This window comes from Aphelocoma coerulescens, chromosome 20 (assembly GCF_041296385.1).
Source record: "Aphelocoma coerulescens isolate FSJ_1873_10779 chromosome 20, UR_Acoe_1.0, whole genome shotgun sequence".
Lineage (NCBI taxonomy): Eukaryota > Metazoa > Chordata > Aves > Passeriformes > Corvidae > Aphelocoma > Aphelocoma coerulescens.
This window is the reverse complement of record NC_091033.1, coordinates 2799854-2819875: the sequence shown is the minus strand read 5'-3', so window position 1 is coordinate 2819875 and position 20022 is coordinate 2799854. Positions and strand designations below refer to the sequence as shown.

General features: G+C 40.7%; 1 protein-coding gene across 1 annotated transcript in view; it reads left to right on the top strand.

Moving 5' to 3' along the window:
* Nucleotides 1-249: 249 nt before the first annotated feature.
* Nucleotides 250-20022, top strand: part of ITCH (itchy E3 ubiquitin protein ligase) — a 58983-nt gene continuing 39210 nt past the window's right edge. The window contains exon 1 of the mRNA XM_069033815.1: nt 250-359. The gene's annotated coding sequence lies outside the window, so the exon portion shown is untranslated. The remainder of the gene's footprint in view (nt 360-20022) is intronic.

Genomic DNA, 20022 nt, shown 5'->3' with positions numbered 1-20022 from the left:
AGCCCCTTTAGGCATTGGAAATGGCTCTGAGGTGTCCCTGGAGCCTTCTCTTCTCCAGGTGAACAGCCCCAGCTCTCCCAGCCCGGCCCCGTAAGCTGTACGCAAGTAGGACTTAACGTGGATCGCACGGCCCCGCACGGCCCCGCACGGCCCGGCCCCGCCCCGCCCGGGCGCCCCCGTGACGCGCCCAAGGGATGCGCGGTGCCTGGCGCGGGGCACGCCGGTAGCTGTAGTCCTTGCGCCGCAGGCGGGGGGACTCGGCGCCTGCGCACGTCGCACCCGACTTTGCCAAGTCGCTGCCGGAGGCCGGGCGGGCCGCGCTGCCATTTTGGACCTGAGGGACGGGGGAGTCGCGGCCGGTGAGCGGAGCGGGACCGGGGGACGAAGGGGGGGCACGGGGGTAGCGCTGGGGACCGGACCCTGCGGGCGGCAGGGAGACACGGGGGGCGTGGGAATCCCGCGGTCGGGCCCGGATCCGGAGGGGCCGCTCGCTCCGGGAGGGGCGCGCTGAGGGCGGACCCGCCGCTCTGCCCCCCGGGGCCCCGCGGGGCAGCTCCGGGAGCGGGGCAGCACCGCTCCTTCCCCGGGGCGCGGGCGGTGGTCCCGGGACCCCCGCGCTGCCCGGCCCCGCTGCCCCTCCGCGGCTGCCCGGGGGCACCTGCCCGCTCCTCGGTGCCTCCAGTTCCGAGTCCCTTCCCCTGCCGTCCCCCGCCGTGTCGCGTCCCTCCCCGGCCGGATCCCGCCAGCCTCTCTCGGCTCCTGGTCGCCAGGATCTGCCCCTAAACCTTCGCCCTCTCGGGGACTCGCTCCCGTCAGGGCTGTGCTTTCCGCAGCCCTTCCAGCACAGCCTTCTTCCCCCGTGTGTGTCCCCCCTGTCCCGGGGCTCCTTCCAGGTGTACGAGGGTTCGGTGCCTTTGTCTCGGCCGGGTACAGCCGGACTTTGTAGGAATGTTTCCTAGCGATAAAGAGTGACTACAGCTAGGTTTATCCCGAACTGTGTTCCCTCTTCTGTAAACACAGAAGAATGGCAACGCTGGTGCCACCGCTCTATTTTGGAAACACGGACAAGTTCTGGCTGTTAACTCTTCCGCTCCCATGCAGGTTGTCTTTGACCTTGTGTGCCAGTACTATCGAGATAAAAGCAGACAAAGGTGTTCGAAGATAGGTTTCTCTAATTTGCTCTGATACTCGAGAATTCAGCTTGTTTTAATAGCTGTAATTGCTGATGTTAAATTGGCAGAAGACCTGATCTGTGCGTGATGCAGAGAAGGGGGCAGGTGTAGCATTTGGGGTATCTGTGTTGTGGCATCCTTTACCCTTGATGCTTCAGGAAATATCCCCAGCAAAACTTACCTTTATAGCATAGTTAGAATTGAAGAACTCAGGAACCAGGGTATTTTAGACTGTCTTTTCCCAGTATATTGCTGCTTATTTTTGTGAATTTGTCATTGGTTTGCTTGGTCTCTGCTACCCTGCCAGTCAACCTTTTCAAAGAGAAATGGAGAGACATCTGGGCTGGTATTTGAAAGAAGGCATTCTGTGCTGAGAGTGACAGTAGATCCAACAATTGCTTGTATTTACCTGAGAAAAGGCACAGGCATTTCAGAATGAAACATGAATCACAGGCTGTCTTTGGTTCTGAGGATTTTAATGCTTAAAAACGTATTGTTTGAAAAAACAATAAATTCTTTTCTGTATTCTTGAAGTGAAAGCCCAGAGCAGTTCTAATTTAATCACAGTTATATTGCTGTTCACTACAGCTGTTTAAATCTGAACTGTGTCTAGTGTGCATTCTTAGTTGTGATTTAGCTGACATTTAATCACTGCACTGAATGCATTCACCTCTAAGTGATCTTTGGAATAACATTAGCATTCAGACCCAAAGTGAGTTTTCTTGTTTTTAAAACAAGAATTTATGCAGTAGATGTGAAAGATTTTGGAGTGGAAAATAACTGAGACTTCTGAGTGCTAACTTTGAAAGCTTCTTACAGATTAAAGTTATTTTGGGGCTTAAGAGAGATTGAGAGAAGATTATTTATATGAATTTATTAGTTAAGCAGCATCACCTCTTTTTCTTCCCTCAATTTTCTCTCCCTTCTTAAAGTTCTGTTTCTTCTGTTGTGAAACAGACCTGAAACATGAGTTATCTTATTTCTTTGTTTCTAAGTTTCACAATGGTTCAGGAAAAACTACAGAATAAATAAGATAATAAGAAGAAAGGCAGTAAAGTAGCATGGTGTGTGTCTTGAGGAGTTTAAATTAATCATTTTTTCTAAGAGAGCTTGTCATAGACTGCTTGAAAAATGTTTCATAAGAGATTTACAAAGTCATTTTCTATTTTACAACATGTGCAAGAGATAAGACGCTTCTCAGCAGCATTATCAATATCAGTCAATGATAGCATCTAAATAAACATCTTTTGTGAGTTTAAGCTGTTTAAACAAAGTGGTAAATGTATTCAGCCATAGTGAAGTACTCTTCATGCAGCAAAACCAATTTAATTTCTTCTTAAAAAGCAAAGAAAAGAGTCTGCAGGGTGAGAGCAGAAGAAAAAACCCCATTGCCTGGTAATGGTGAAGCTTCTGGGAGTTTATTTTTAAGCTTTTCTTTTTGGGTGTCCAGTTATGTTCATGTAATGTTCTAGTTTTTTGTCATTCTGTACTTACATGTAATTGCAGGAACTACTTTGTGCCCTCACAACTGAGGAAAGTGAAGGTGTGTGCATAACCCAGAGGACTGCTGGCCACAGTTCCTTGCTGTAACTGTACTTTGCCCAGCTGCAGAAGCATTTTGAAGGGAGTGCTCGCCTCAGAAGAGGAGGTAGACAAGCCATGATTATAGTCTAGCTTGGGAGTATTCTAGATATTTACTTTTACTGTTTCATAACTTGAGTGTTTTTAAAGAGTTTAGGCATTCCTTCTTGGGCTTGGTTGGACTGTTAGCTGAGCTAATTCTGTGTGTACATTTTGGTGAGAGAAAGGTAGTTGTTCTTCATCTTTCCCCTCTGAAGAATAAAGCAATAGAGACTTGGTCATTTTCTGTAAGTGACTGACACTCAGGTTTTACTGTGGTGCAGAGTTGCTGGAACTGAAGGATTGATATTTTTCTTCATAAGAATTGCAAATTACACTGAATAGAAATGAAAGTATTGCAGCAAACTGGGAAAGAGTGTTTTGAAGAAACCAAGGCCCTGTTTCATATGACCAGCTCTCAAGTTATGCTTGGAATTTCTGCTTTTACTATACCAAAGCACAGCAGGTTTTTTTCTCCCCTCTGAGGAAACGCGATACCAGATCTTGTTGTGCTGGTTATTCAAATAATTTTTCAAACTTGGCAGCAAGTTCTTCTTTTTTTTTTTTTTTTTTAAAGTTTTATTACACTCCTCCTGTTTAGGAACTGATAATTTCTTCCTTCCACCCACCTGCCTGAACTTTTCTCAACTCTGCTGCTGGGAGAGGCCTCTTGTTTCAGTCAGGCACAGATCTCCTGTCATGTTTGCGTTTACATCGTTGATTCTGACGCTCACACTCAAATGGTGGTGTTGCTCAGCAAGAAAAGGCCTATTCTCTTCAGGGGGATTGTTCAAATTTGATTGTGTGGAACCTTGTTCCTAATCAGGAAGTGAAAGTTTGGTGACTTACCTTTACCTGAAGTGTGCACATCTCAGGTTCTGGATTTGTTAGCCCATGATACGGAAGCTGGAGCTTTCAAGAGGAGTGTGTTACTATCAGTCTCTATAAAATCTTTGTGCTCTTAGTTTTCTGTTCTTTATAGGTCTATTTTTCTTTCAAGGGTAGCCTTCACACATATTTTTTCTTTCCAAGTATTAGCTGGGTACCTAGTAATCTTTTTGAAGTTTATTACTAAGGAAAAGAAAGATCAGGTAAAAGATTAAGGTGATCTTGAAATAGAAAAAGACATGGTAAGACAGGTCTGTAATCTGCTTCTGATTTATTCATTAATTCATCAAATGAATAGCCATTTGCAGTGAAATATCCATCAGGAATATAAAATTTGTGACTGGAAGCATATTCATTTACTGAAAAATAAAATAGGCTCTTTGATCCCTTCAGTTTCACGTGATTGGGGTGGAACTTTTGCCTGGGCAAGTCATTCATAACTTACTACCCTTTTTAGCTTTGCCTCATTCAGTGGAAAAATTGAAGGAAAGCTCAGTGCTGAGCAAGCTGAACAGGTGGACTGAGACATAGAAGAGTGGGTTGTGTTAATTTTTAACATGCTTTTGGTTAGTATCCATCTTTAGTGCCTCCCCAGTCCCCAGTGCTAGCTGACTTTTAATTAAGTATTAATAATCACTACTCTTGCTTAACAGTTAGAGTGCTCAGATACCCAGATTTTTATTTTATTTTATTCACTGCTGGCTTCATAAACACTTAAATCGATTAAGACTTGTTGCTCTGAATACTCCTTTTCTATTTTTCTTACTCCTTGGGGTTTTTGCTCTGTCAGTGCTGCCCTTTTCATGTATGTGCAGAGCAGCTAGATGGAGTGAGTTTGTTCTGTGTAAGGATTCCTCATCTTTAAAGTTTTTTTTTTACTTTGGCTAGTCAGAGCCTGAATTAACTGCTCTGTGGATCACTGATTAATTTCTCTTAATAAGGCTTGTCTCTAAAAGTTTGTGCGCCTTGTATATGTACATGTGTATTTCCTACTGTTGTAAGTATATAATTTCAGAGACTAGATAAGAAGTGTGGTGACTAATACATAAAAATGTTCATAATGTATTTAGCCTAATCTTTAACCAGGCTTGCTAAGTTCTGTGAAAGTGGTGAGCTGCGTATTTTCACCAGCTTTTTCCTCAACACCCTTTCCTATCTATTCGGTTAAGACTTCCTGGGCATGTGAAGAGCACTTTATAAAGGAAATGAGAGAAAATTCGTGAGCTTAGAAGATAAAAAGTGAGACTTGTGGCAGTGATTTGCTTTTTGTATCAGGATCATAGCATGGTTTGAGTTGGAAGGAACATTAAAGACACCAGTTCAAAGATCACAAAGCTGCTTTGGTTCTTAAATGTCTGTGATTGACCCAGTGCTTGTGTTGTCTTCAATGATGAAGTCTTCAGAGCAGTTTCTTATTCCAGCTTTTTGAAGGCGAATAATGTGTATAATGCTAACAGGAAAGAGGAGGGAAATGCTGGAGGAGGACACTTTTATTGCCTCACTCCACATGAAAGAAGTTTCCATAGCTGTCCAAACTAAACAGTTGTCACCTGTGTTTTCAGGTGGATACTCCCCATGTGTAACATTTCTAATTCCATTTAAGTTCTCATCACCTAAAGATACAGAATAGAACCTAGGATCCACGGGCAGTAATCCCGCAGGTAATTGGCGTGTTCCACTTTGTGCATGTTAAATTGAGTGTACCAGTAAGATTTTAGAATATCTTTTTTTTGCCTTATACCAGTGAGGCATTTGGTGAATATTAAAAAGACAATTTCCAGAGCAACGCTGCATTTATTAAACATTTGCCTGAACCAAATCTAGTTCAGGTCAATGAATAAGCTATCATGAGGCAACGGTGTTCTCATTGTTCTTCTGTGCACCCATTGAATCGGGGTATTTAACTCCTGTTCTGAAATCTAGTTTGGGCAGGTGGATTTGCTCTGTGTGGAGACCTGTTGACATTGCTGGTGATTTATTTGATATTCTCCATGTTTTAAACATAGCCCTGTGAGGTGTGGCATGGCATATAATGACTTTTTTCTCCTTTCCCTTCTTTTCCACTCATCATCAGGCTCTCAGAACTACAAGACTTAAGGCACTAGTGGGAGCTTGAGTCACTAAAGCAAAAAATAACATTTAAGCAGTATCTTGCTTTCACATCTGCAATGTGAACAAAATAATACTGTCCTGAGGGGGATATTAGAGGTGAAGATATTTTCAGACTAATGCCTGTTCATTTTGAGGCTGGGAGCTGCTCAATAAACTTTGTGTTTGAGTGGAGAAGACACCAAGAAAATGAAATTCATAGTTACGCGTGGCTGATGTGGGAGGTGAGAGAGGAGGGTACTTACAGACAGTAATAATAGGGATGAGATCTATTCTGAGAAAGCCTGTGTCATAGCTGGGATTTCTTTGCTTTTTGGAATTTCACTTCCTGTTTTAAAAATAGTAAACTCTATACTTCATGTTCTGTATTTCTGCCTTCATGACTTCTAATCACACACAGTAATGTTCTAATGTATTGCAAGCTAAAGTGTCTGAACAGAATTTAGAAGAAAACTGTCAGAACTCCTCACATGGTTCAGACTCAGGGTTTGTATCTGTAAAGATGTTTTGCTGATTAAGGTGGTCATTGCACAGCATTATAACCCTATGGGCCTGTACTTTTGCTCCAGTATATTGGTTCCTTTTTGGTTTTCCACATGATACACGGCCAGGGAAGCCATGAAGGGGTGGATATATGGTGTAGTGTGTTCACAATGAATTACTCTCCCTGAATAGAATATTTTTCCAGGGCATGCAAAGTGTGCTATTAAAAAAAAAAAACAAAACCCACAGTTTCACAGGTATCAGGGGTCCTAGGCTTTTTTTCCTGAAGGTTTCCAGGGGTCCTAGGCTTTTTTTCCTGAAGATTTCCTGGGTTAAACAGATCAGTGAATGTCAGTTTATGATTAGAATTGACACAGAGGTAGGGAAGGACTGTGAGACAGGGGAGTGTCAAAGGGAAGGGGAGCCCACTGCTTGGGCAATATCCAGCTGCAGGAGGAGAACTCAGCAGCTGTACTGCTCAATAGCTGCAGCTGCTGCCCTGCTGACACATGTGGGTGATGCAGTTACCTCCAGTTCACCTGCAGGTTTTGGTTTAGGAGCTAGTCCTAAGCTTCTTCACAGACCTGTGGGCTTCCAGTTGTATCCCAGCAGTAAGGTGAGTCCCTTGAAATTGAAAGATGCAGTCAATGTTTGTTGTTAGCAGATGATCTTGGTTTTTCTTATTTAGTGTTCAATTGTCAGTTTTTCACACAGAAGATCTAGGATGTAAAGACTGAAACTTTTGTTTAAGGATTTTACTTATTACTTTAGTTGGAAGAATTAAGATTTCTTAAGAATTGAGATTTCTGACATCTGCTTTATCTTTTGATAAAGGTCAAAGGAATTTTAGAGCAGCCCCAGAAGAACCAAATTTAATGGAAGTGTTGAGAATATTGAAATAGTGGTACAGTTCTAGGCCACCTTTCTCCTCCAGTTTCTGTTTTATTTTACAGAGAGGCATGAGCTGGGATGTAGCAAGCAGTCAGATTTTGCAGTCAGATTTTGGGATGGTTGTGTTTTCCACCCATGTCTATACTTTCATGTTGCCATCTGGTCACTTGTAAAAAATTCCTAGGAAACAGGTAATGGACTTCCACTGAAATTAGAAAACATGAAGATGACTTCTCTGGAACGCAAGGTTTTGCTTGCAGCAGTTTGCAGTTTTGGAAAAGACGGTGACACGTGGCAGACTTTCAGATACCTCAGGGTTGACTTAAATAATCTCAATAGTTCTTCCCTCCCCTGAAATTGTAATTTCCATTACATCTTTTGGATTCACTTTAGTAATAAATAATTTAGCTCGGAAAAATGCAAGCTTTATTTTCAGCTGACATTGAATTTTGCACACAGGAATATTCCTTCATTTTATTGCAAGAACTGGCTTTCTGCTTCTAGTTTCTTTGATTCTAGTGTTTAAGAATATTCAGAGAAGCAGCTTATTTTTCTTAGCAGGCAGTGTAAGTGTAGTCATACCGTGGTAACGAGTTACCTGTCAGAATTTCAGTGCGTTGTCTACAGCAGTTCTTGTTCCCACAGCTGAGTCAATGAACAGGAACTGTCTTACACCATCTACTTTGCTAAAGCAGGTACAAGCAGCAAGTGACAAAGAGCTTTCTTTTTCGAGAGATTTCAAGTCATCAGCACATTTCAGATGTGTGGTTGTCACTGGTAGTGGGGAATGATTCATCATTTCTTTGATGAGCCTTGCCAGGCTGAATTGCAGAGCTGTGCAGTCTGTTCCAGTTTCGTTTATTGCTCAGGTACCTACAGTGACAATCTGTTTAGCAAGTTTTTATAGGCAGTATCTCCTGAAAGCTCCACGGGCCTTTTTCTCTGTGTTCTTGGGAGCAAAGGAGTGAAAGTATATCTGGGGTTCTCTTCATTGCTATACTCAGAGGGAGGCAGTTTTGTACTCATTAAACCTTCACCGCTGCTGTTGGACACTTAAAAGAAGGTGCATTGTGTGCTGGACAGTCCTGCACAGAACTTCCTGAAAAATCATGTTTAGGTTCATGTAGACACCAGCACTGTACTTTTGGAAATTGTACCTGCTCCATTTGAGGCTTCCAGGTGAGATGGTCAGGGTTTACATTTTGCTGGTAGGTCTTTCCAAAAGCTACTTTTAAAAACATTACAACTGTACAATTTTACAAACGTATAAAAACATGTATGACAACAGTAATGGCAGCTGAAGTTGTCATTCTTAGTAATGACTGCAGGTAATTGGGTAATTTAATGGTCAAGCTTTCTGGTTTTTTTCATTCCCCAGAGTTAAAAGCTTTTTGCAGGTTTGTCTAAGCATGTGTACGAACCATTGATAATAAAATGTAGCTCTGAGAAAGGAATGGGGAAATAATGTGAAGCATTATTATTATAATCTCAAGCACTGAGCTGTAAATAGGAAGTAAAACTAATGGCCAGAGATTATGAAATCCTCTGTGAATGCTGTCCTCTGTTAATAACTGAATGTGCAACTACTTCTGAAGGGACTTCTTCCGAAGCTGCAAGGTGGGTGGTGAAACAGAAGGTGGTGGCCTCATATTTTGTTTTACTGTGCTATTTTACAGTAGAGAAAGTGTTTCTTGTTGACACTTTGATGTGCTTAGGCCAGAGCAGCAGGCCTCAGCCAGAGCTGACTTACACGATGAACCCTGGGCATTATGTGACCAACACCATCAGTACTATTTAGCTAAAAATAAATGACACAGATGCTTATGCTAGCTCTGTACAACCATGTGTAGTTATCTGCAAGAAATGTATAATTTCAAGAAACTTCCCAACTGACATGAATAGAGGCTTGTTTGTGTAGGGTATTTTAGGGGAAAACCCTCCCAGCCAAGGCCTGGGCTCTGGCCAAGCCCTGGCCCCTGTTGGTCAGGAATGGGCCATCAGATCCAGGTGTTTCTGCTCTAAAAATATAATCAGGTCACTTGGACTTGCTGATTTGGGCCTATAAAAGCTGGACCCACTTTCAGGGTGAATTTGGAGACCTCAGGTACAGGTGGATGCACTGTGTAGGATTTCCCCAATTGCCAGGAAGGGTTCTTCAGGTCCTTGCTGCAAACGGGGCTCCCCAGTCACTGTGGATCTGGATGATGGTAAAGTATTCAGGCAATTGGTGATGTATCTTTCTCAATCACTGTCTTCTCTCTCATATAGCAGTTATTAGGGGCGTTACCCTGCTTACTTTTGCTTGTTGCTAAAGCCAAGCATGTAGTTTTATTGAATGTATCATTTTACTTTTGTGTTACCTTAATATTCACAGTCAAATAAGACCGTTCTTTCCATTGGTGTCTGTGTCCTTTAAATTGCCCCCATCAATTAGCAGAACACACTTCAAAAGTAATGTCCTTGAAGTACATTTAAAAATAGCTGTAATACAAAAACCATGGATTTTCTTCCAATGACAAGTCACAAAATAACCTGTCAAATTAGTTATAGTTCAAGTGGTTCTCTTAACATATCTAGTGATAAGTCTTTTATCTCTCCCCATAAGCATCAAATTAAGTTCTGCAGTTTCTGAAATTTGCTCATGAAAGTTGACTATTTCCACCTTTTTAATTGGAAAATAACATAAGGCAGTAATGTAAGCTGTGATGCTGTGTGGGTATGTCTGTATTAATGAGATAGGAGAGATAAATGTAGGCACTGGGAAATGAGGGAAAGTCAGTAGATATGTGAAAATCATCAGGCTAAAGTGGTAGAAAAGCACATTGATGGGAAAGGCAGCTATGTTATGGTATACAACTATATTATACCTCCAAAATCAAGTTACCTGTATAGACATCATGGGGATTTTTGGCAGCATAATTTTTGTTTGGTTTTAGTATCGTAAGTGAAAGTTCAATGCCAATCTTTCCCACAGAGATTTAGATTAATTTATATAGACACCTAGGAGAAGCTTTTAGAAACTGGTAGGGGATCAGCATCTTTAGTGACACTCCAGCCTAAATTTGTCACACATGGGATATTTTTTATGTAAAAGAGAGTAATTAGTTTGATTGAAAGTACCAGGACAGTGGTTTTAAAAAAGCATGGGAGAGATACAGAGCAACATACAGGTAACTGTCCAGATTTTCTTGGGTAAACAATAACCATGTAAGTTTAAATGAAAAAAATATATTAAATTATCAACAAATTATGATATCTTTTTGAATAAACAGAGTATCAGCCATGATATTTAATGACTTTTTCATCTCTGGTGTTGTTTATATAATGATGGGATACCACAGGTTCCAAGGCAGTGATACGTGAATGTTTTATGAGGTTTCTTATTAGGACAAAAGAAAATGAAAATAAACCAAGAAACCAGTGTCCTTATTAACTGTCCAGTAGCGTCTTTATGTTGGGACAGTTGAGCCAGTTGACTTTTGCATGTTTTTCAGTTTCATGTTACCTGATTGTCATTAATTGGAGCTGGCTAACTCTTGGGTCTGTATAGTGCTGGACATGCAGGAGATTTACTCAAGCTGTATTGCTTTGCTCCTTACAGTACACAGCAGCAATAAGGGAAGTGGGAGTAGGTTTTTAAAAGTGAGAAGGAATTCCTGGTGTACACTTGTGCATTGAATGTTAGTATAGGACTTAGGAAAAGCTGTAGAAATGAAAGTAGATGATGTTCAAGATGAACATTACTGAACCTGAAGAAAGTGCAATGCTGATTTAGGCAGTCTGTGCCTTTCCATTCAAACTAGTAAAAAACTTAAGCTGTATTGATAACCGTGCACTGAAAGGGATCCTCTGTTTGGAAAAAAAAAGTAACCTATATGACCAGTTTGATAGATGTCTTGTTAGAGGAGGAATCTGCTACAAGACAGAGACCCAAAGAGAACAAGAAGAGCGGGACAGGTACAACAGGAATTACTGAGGTTGTTTTAGGAAACTCGAAGAATCACAGAATACTTGAGGTTAAAGGAGACTTCTGGACGTGGCCTGATCCAAATTCATCTGCTTAGAGCAAGGCCAGTTAGAGCAGTCAGTAACGTGTTTAGTCAGGTTTGGAATGGCTCTGAGAATGGTGATTTAACCTCTCTTGACAATTTCTCTGCTGTTCAACCACCTCACAGGAAAATAAATAACTCCATCCCCTGTTCTTAAGTTGAATTTCCTGCATTTTAATTTGTACCCACTGGCTATTGTCCCATCCCTGAGTACTGCTAGGGAGAGTCTGCCTTCAGCCTTTTAACCCTTCAGGTATTTCTACACACTGATAATATCCTCCTGATCATTCTCTTTTCCAGGTTTAACAATCCCAGCTTTCTCAGCCTCTTCCCAATCCCTTTCTTATCTCTACAGCCCTTTGCTGCTGTCACATCAGTTACATTTGTGTCACTCTTGATTTGGGGACCTAGAATTAGAGTGAAAGAGAAGGATCACCTTCCTCATCCTGCTAGTGATGCTTTTTCCTAATCCAGGATGCTGCCAACCCTTTATTTTGTTGTTATTGTGAGGAAATGTTGCTAGTTCATGTACAACAGCACCAGTGTTTTCTGCAGAGTTGTTTTCTGTCCAGCTGCCCCACAGCTTTTACTGGTGCATGGGTTTATTCCTCCCCAGGTACAGAACTTTGCACTTCCCCGTGTGGAATTTTTGTTCCATCACCATATTTGCTGAGGGTGAGCTGGGTCCTGTTGTCCAGGTCATAAATGGAGAAGTTAAACAGTGCTGGTCAAGTTTGTACCACTGGGCTGCAGCACTAATGCCTGGACTCCAACTGGGCAGTGCACTTCTGATCCCAGCCCCAGGAACCTTGCCCTTCACCCAGGCTTGCAGTCTACCCCCCCTAGTCCTGTCTGGCCCCTGCTTCATCTGCTTGTGTGTGATGATGTTGTAGGACATGGTGTTGTCCCAGCTACCAAGTCATCTTCTCAAAGAAAGCTGTCAGGTCAGTCAGACAATATTTCCCCTTTATAAATCCATGCTGACTAATACAAATCACTTTTCTTGTCCCCATTTTGTTTGGAAATGGCTCCTACGAGAATTTGCTCCCTGACCTCCCTGGGGCTGTGATGACACTGGTCAGCCTGTAGTTTCTTGGGTCATCCTTCTTGCTCCTTCAAAGAAAGGAGTGTAATTTGCTTTTTTCAGTACCAGGAATGTGGAGAGTCACTCACAGGAGTTGGACTTCTCACTTTAATGTGGCACAGAGCAGGCTTCACTGATTTTCTCTAATGCATAGAATGAATGAGAAAAGAAACTTCATTTTTTCAGCATCTCTCTAGATGCTTAATACTTCTGGAAATTTATCCTCCTTGTGAAAGAAAACTATTTGTGCTTACCCAGGTAGTGGTACTCAGTTACTGCTCCTCCTTCCACACGAAACAAGCAGTTCTGTGGTCTGGCTCATCACTTAGGCCTCAGGGAGACAATCTGTTACCCTGTTTGATGACACAAACACCTTGTGCTTTATGACAGACTTTTTTTTTTACCTACAGCATTCATCATTTGTGTTAAATAGACATATACTCTAAATGTAATCTTGATCTATTTGACTAAAAATACTCCGATTTTTACTTAGACGAGAGCACAGCAGTTAAAACTTTCTAGTAGTTTTGTAGAAACAATTTTCTAGCCTTGTTTTTGCACAGAAAAAGGGAAAAAGCACACCTGTCCCACTGATGGAGAGTGAGAAACTTTGGGATTTCCTTTTTGTAATTTTAAAAGGAAAATGTTCTGAAAAATAATCTCCTCTGAAACTGTTGAAATTGAGTGAAAGGCGGCTGTCTTGAAACAAAGTGGCCAAGCAAGGTTACACATGAAAATCCTCATGTCCATATGCAGGAAATTAAAGCAGGAGAACACAAGTAATGCAAAAAGAGTGAACTTGAGTCAGTGGATGTGAGAGAGACCTGTGGAGGTTTTCCTCAGGGCCAGAATGCATAGCAGAGAGAACAGGAAAGGAAACAATCTTCATTAGTGGTTTAATTGTTTTAATTTGGGCAAGGAGGGCACTTTGGAAATTAATCCACTGAATGTTCTCACAGACTGCACTTGATTTGACTTGTGAAATGAGCTTGGATCAACGAAGCTGAGTTGCTTTTGGATGAAATTAAACTGGAAGCTGTGGTCCTGCTGGTGTGGGACTGTGGGATCCCATAGGGCTGTTCCAAACTTAAAACTCCGAGAACGTATCCCATGGGGGTTTTTGGTCTGCAGACCTTCCTGTGTGGCCCCACTCCTGTGGGTGTAGGCACAGCAAATCTGTACAGGGGGAGTTCAGAGGCTGACTGCACTGGAAAAGGCTGTGCTGTCATGAAAGGTGCTGTAACAAAAAAGATACAGGTTGACTGCAGTAATTCTGAAAGGTGTGGCACAAGAGTTTTTAGGAAGATTCCAGTACAGGAGATGAAAATGGGTCTGTAAGAAAACAGGAATCTGATTTGGCAAGTAATTCCCTCAGTGAAGCTTAGAAGCCATATGACAGTGCAATTAGCTGGTACCAGCTGAAGGGTAATAGTCTTATTTTTAAATGCAGCTTTTATTGGTTTATTTTAATTTTCTCTGTACAATATGTGTACAATGTGTACAATATGAACATGTTTTGAAAACAAAGAAGAAGTGAAAGTCTTCAAGAAGATACAAACAAAAAAATCCACCGAAACTGAGAATAAGGGAAGCATTTATATGGACTGTTATTAATAAAAGGCACAGGGAGACACATCCTAAGGTGTTAAAGGAGTAGCTAAAAAACTGAGCAGGAGAATGCTTCCAAGGGAGTTAGCTTGGAAACTCTTCTCAGTCTTTCAGTTGAAAGCCATCTGAAATGAATGTGCAAACATACACTGAAAAAATGATTGCACTTCTAAGAATTAAATAATGTAACAAAATAAATCTTGCCATATACAATGTTTGGTTTGTTTGTTTTAACTGTTAGATTTTTCCAGTGGTTTTAGTGAAGCTGTTTGATTTCTGGTATGAAGTTGTGACAGAAGTAAGCAATCTTGACTATGAGCAATCTCTTACCATATTATTGCCAATATCAAGAGGAATAAAATTTCTAAGGAATGCATATTTTTGTAATTTCATATTACATGTTTTAGTTTTCTTGTTAGGTTTCGTCAGCAGTGTGGCAGGGAGATGTAAGGATGGAAGGCACTGTGCACATTTATGCCCTAGTAAAATAGGATGTATTTGTGTAAAGCCTCAGAGCCACTCTTTGTTGTCATTGTATCTTGAAACATGAATATCTACTAAGATGCCTTTATTATATCTTGTATTTTGCTCCTAGTTGAGTGAACATTTTTACAAGACATTGAACAGCTTGGTTTAACATTGATATTCCGAACTGTTTTGGAGGGTGTTGGACAGGATGACCCCCAGAGGCCCTTTCCAGTCCAAATTATGGTTTGTTTCCAATTAAAAAAAAAAAAATTAAAAGCAATTCTTAGAAGTGTGTTTGTGTTTTAAGATATCCTCATGTGTTCTTTCAGTAACACATTTTCATTTATGTGATTTTCAGATCATTCTCATTTTGCTTAAATGCACAGCATAGGGAAGAGCAGAAATACATGGAAAGGGTGTGAGAGGTAAAGATATAAATGTAGCTTGGCACTTGTTTAGACTGTCTTCAGAAATGTCTGAGAGTTAAACCAAGCACACTTTTCTCATCCTCAGTGAAAATTGTCACAAGATTATGTACCCTGACTTCAAAGTCAGTGTGAATTCTGTGTATTTTGTCTCCTTGTCCTTAATTTTCTGGGCACTTCATAACAGGCAATATTTTGGGTTTTTTTTCTGGTGTATTTTCATCTTCTCAAGTTTTGTTCATGTGTTTTATATTTTTAATCCATGAATGCCTTTGTTTTAAATACATAAGTGTTAATTTGTGTTCTTCCTGGCTACTCCTGCGAACTTCTTGCACTGCAGGAAAACAGTTAAAACTGCAAAAAGATGGCTAAAAGGAAGGTGATTTGAATTATTTCTTCCAGGCAGTCATCAGTTAATAGACTATAAGTAAGAAAATTGCCTAAAAGGGGGGGAAATAACGTAAAATTTTGACTTAGTATTTTTGCTCTGGGTGATCACATTATTTCATTGCCCTAATTAAAAATTAATTGAATAACTTGAATAAGTAGCTTATAGCTTGTGGATTTATGTGACTATCTCTTCTCACTATTGTGTCATGCAGCTGAAGCAGTGATAAGCAGAGGCCTCCAGATAAATTCTTTCCTTCCCTTTCCCATAGCAACAGGCAGGAAGGGACTTTGGGTAAACTTGTTCAGAAGATTCCTTTGCATACTATCATGGTAAGGTCTAAAATAACCTGTTGCTAGCCCCACCTTGAATATTTGACTGAGATGCTCAAGATTGGGATTTTTGCTTTGTAAGAGCCTCTCTACCTTTGAGCCAACTGAAGCTAAACATGGCTAAAGGGCTAACTAAGCTTTTATAGGGCAGATGGAATAAAACATTATTGCTTTGGGTAATTGTTTTGTTAACTACCTTGTGCTACTTCTCTTCAGTGCTTCTTTGGGCTCAAAGTTGTCCTTTCTGATAAAATGTGAGTTGTGTTGGGAAACACAAAACATGTGTTGCTTGTATTCCTACAGTCCGGGTGGGATGTTACTGGGGTGAACCGAGGCTGCATGCTGTAGGATGTTGTGTTTATCAAGCAGCTGCAGTTTATAGAAAGCATGAAATGTTTTCAGATACCTGGTCAGGTTAATGTCAGAGCAGTTTAACAGTGACTGCTTGGAAATGTCTGGCCACACTGTGTGCTTTTCCCTGGAGAAAATTATCTTCCAAGGTTGCCACTGAAAAAATGCTGTTTATACTTTCTAGGTACTTACTTTATAAAAACCTGGAAACATAGCAATAGTTGTTTTTTGAAAATGAAATATAAAATGTTTTATTGCCTGTTAGGGAAATACATGCTGTCAGTTATATTGCTTCAGTCTGTCGTCTTCCTCTCTCAGGAAAGATATTCCTGAAGTTACAGCACAGAATATTTCTTTAACCACTGTTTCCTCAAAGGTCCATATAGGACATGGTTCACAGTGCAAGGAAGTGGAAGAATTAAGAGGGGAAGCTGTAATTAATTTCTACAAGATGTGAGTGTTCTGATTGGTAGAACTTGATGCTTTTTTTTTGTTAGAGATCTGTATTAACAATCTAACAGTCTTAGTAGCAGGAATATTTAAGGTCAGAGGAACTTTGGAGATGCTAAAAGGGTATTTCCCTATGGAAGAAGATAATTGCTCATTCTGAGAAGTTGGTTCACTATATAATCAAATCACTCCCAATTCTAGGAGTTTCACCTTTTAAGGGCATAAACTCTCTGCTCACAGTATTGTTACCTGGTGGGTTTCAGATTGTGAGTTTGTGTTTTGAAAGCTAAACTTGCTTTAAACCATTCTGTAAGAAATATGATGGTCACAGCAGAGCAGTAGGGTGGGTTAGCCATGGCTGGCTGCCAGGTGCTCACTGCCTTCTCAACCAGATGTGTTTGATAAGTAGAACTTTTGTGTGCTCTCACTTTTAGGGGTCTCCATTGAAAAAAGGCAGCCAACAGTGAATTAAAACTCTTGACCTGCAAGTAGCTTCCAGAAAAGGGGACCTAGGAAAGAGTTTTGCCCATCATGAAGTAGATAAAAAACCACAGACCCCTATAAATGAGCTTTTACTTTGAGTGTTGCCAGCCCATGGTAACACCTGGGAACTCTTGGCTGTAAAGGAGCAGTCTTGAATATCTGGTTTCTTGAATGAAAAGCAATTTGTCTTGCTTTGCAGGCAGCAAGGTAGCTGCTTACCTTCCACTCCCCAGCTTGTAACTTTGTTCTGGTCGTAAACTCCCACTGAGAAATTTTCCTGAAACCTCATCACAGAAGCATTAGAATGAAACATAGTTCTGAGTCAGTGCAGTATTTTGTTGAAACTATGTGATTACCAAAGATTTTTTGCAAAGAATTTTAAAGGTCAAAATTAATTTCTAAAAGCAGTGGTTTGTAGAATGCAGGAGTTAATCCAGTTAATGTCCAGTTAATACAGGTAAATCCAGTAATTTAAAAATCTGTTTAAGGTTGTTGTAGTTACAACTATTCCTGTTTCACTGCCTTTTCCTGTCATCTTAATACTAGTTTAATTCTCTGTACTGGGGGTTACCATGCATGCCAAGTTTCATAGATGTTTTCCAATGGTGGTGTTTAAGAACCAGCCACTTTTTTATATTGCTCTATTTCGAAGATTACAGCAGTGAACCAGTTTTAGCTTAGTGGTTTGCATATATGAACTGTTGTCCTCTTTGAAATGATTGTACCATGAGAAGGAAATGGCTGAAATAAAAATAGACCATCTCTTTGTTTTCACAAATGGTTTTAATTATCCTGTGCAGCTCTCGGCAGTGGCTGCTCTTGCCAGGCTTTTGGAAATGAAGCAAAAGGCATATGATCATGTACAGTTTTCTTTTTTTCCCCTCTTTGAGCATTTCTTAAAAGTTAGTAATAGCTAACATCCTCCTAGTTAGGAAGGAAATCCATTGGGAAGTTTCCTGAGTTGGTGGCAATGCCAGTTTTATCACTTTGTCCTGCCTGCCACTGTTTCAGTCTTAGAACAGCTCGTGGTTGGGAAATTTCTGATGTACTACTGACAGTGTGAAAAACTGTCAAATTACATTTGTTTTTCTTTTAATTTTTTTTATATTGCAGTTCTATTTCTTTACGTGTCTCTTCTCTATTATTTTATTCAGAATCAAACGCTACATGTGTGTGGAAAAAAGAAAAAGCAGTTTCTGCTGAGGTGCAGGTTTAACAAGCAGGCGTCTCGTTGCAGAGAAATGCTAATGACTGAATTCTCTATAATTTTGCTCCAAGTCTCCAGTTTGGAAGGCCTTAAGACAGTTTAGTTTGGACTACAAGCATTGTTGGAAGCATTTTTCTCCTCAGCCTGAAGTTGATAGACCAGTTTTTCTAACCTGTGCCATTTGCACAAGGAGCACTACTTGGTCATCCCAAGTATTCAGGGAAAAGTTAAAGTGAATATCACTGGGTATCTGGCTACAACGTTTCCAGAGTTATTCTGCCTTTCATTGGGCAATGTCTTTGCTTTGGTAGGCAGGGTGAAGGTTTTTCAGCATTTCCAACGCAGAAACTTTAGAGGAGTTTCCTATGCTCAGTTCTCTCTTGAAGTGGGAGATGTTTAGGAACAACAAGGAATCAGCACTGAGGATTACTGTTGCATAAATAATTGTTTCTAGAAAAGTTATTTAAAGCTGATAGTATATAATTTCTTAGTCTTTGCTGCTCTAATTTAAAATCAGTTTGTGACAGTCATTTTTTGATGCCATTGTAGGATATCGTTATAGTATCACACTCATTATCATTCATGTTGCATTGAGGTTGTAGGAAATTAGTGAAACAAAACTCAGTATGAGACTTCAGAGGGTAAAGAGTCTCACTCTCTTTATCACAGAGAATGTGGTATATTTATCTTTAAAATCTCACATTCCTTGTACCCTGTCACACATTTCATTAACTTGTCCTCTCGCTTGTGTACTCACAGACACCAGGACATGTCCACGTGTTGAGGTGGCATAGCCAGTGTCTCTTTTGTGCTCTGTGGAGGATGGAACTAATGGTATCTGTCATTGTTTATTGTGCTTCAGGTTCCTGTTGGTGACAACAAACTACTTCGTAGATGGATATTTTATATCCTCTGGGAGTCAAGAGTTGTTTTTTGCTAGTCCTTTGCTTCAGAGTCTGGCTTACTTCAGCTTCCATAAATCTTCGGTGAAGGCTGATGCTGCTTGGTTTTTTCCTTATTTGGAATATCCATGTCTTTAAAGCTACAGTATGTTTTCCTGTTGCGCTGACAGGAAATGGAATGACATATGTGATGTGACATAACCCTGTTGGCACTCTCCTCTTTGAAGCACAGGCTGTTTTGCTGGTCAGGCATCTGTGCTGGAGTCCTATCAGAGTGAAGGCATCCTGGCCTTGACACAAACACTCCTCAGTTTTATTCTTGCAAGAAGTACTCTTTGTTATCAATCAAAGCCATTTTAAGTCTTGTTTAGCTGATTTATGCATGCACATTTTCATCCCTACTTGGTTCATCTCAATTTAGCATCTCCATTACATTCTCTACAAGGTATGTTTGCTCATAGCAATAAAAGATTCAACAGAAAAGTTCAGAATGGTGGGTCTAGAGAATAGATTCCGATAATCTCACTTGTAGAATTAGACCTGTTGATTTAGAGATGTGGCTTCTGACTCTGATGCACCACTGTCCTTGGAAAGGGTACAGAAATGATCATCTGTAAGGAGATGTAACAAGAAAGTGATTCCTGTGTTGAGCCAGGAGTACAGTAGATCATATATTTTGTATACATGGATCAGATATGAAAAAAAAGAAAATATACAGTTTTAAGACAGGACAGTAGATGAAACTTCTACTTCAGCATCAAGGATATATCATTAGAAAGTCTACTATAGGGCCAGGACAGAAGTTGGGTACCTCTTCTCATTTGTTTTGTGGTTTATATGTCTTGCTTGTCCCTCTTTGCAGCCTCTGAAGGTCATACCACTTGGTTTGCTTCCCAAACCGATTAAATTGTATTCCCCACAAATACATTTTTAGCCTGTGTTTTGAATTGGCTCCAGTCTTATCTTTCAGTCAGGATCTCTTTCGTTGCTCTCAGAGCAGCTGCCTGGATGTTGGCTGTGTACCTGGATAACCTGAGCAGGGAGCTGTGCCTGTGCTGGCTCTAATGGCAGGGGAGACAGGACCACACAGCTCAGTAATCCAACCCACAGCC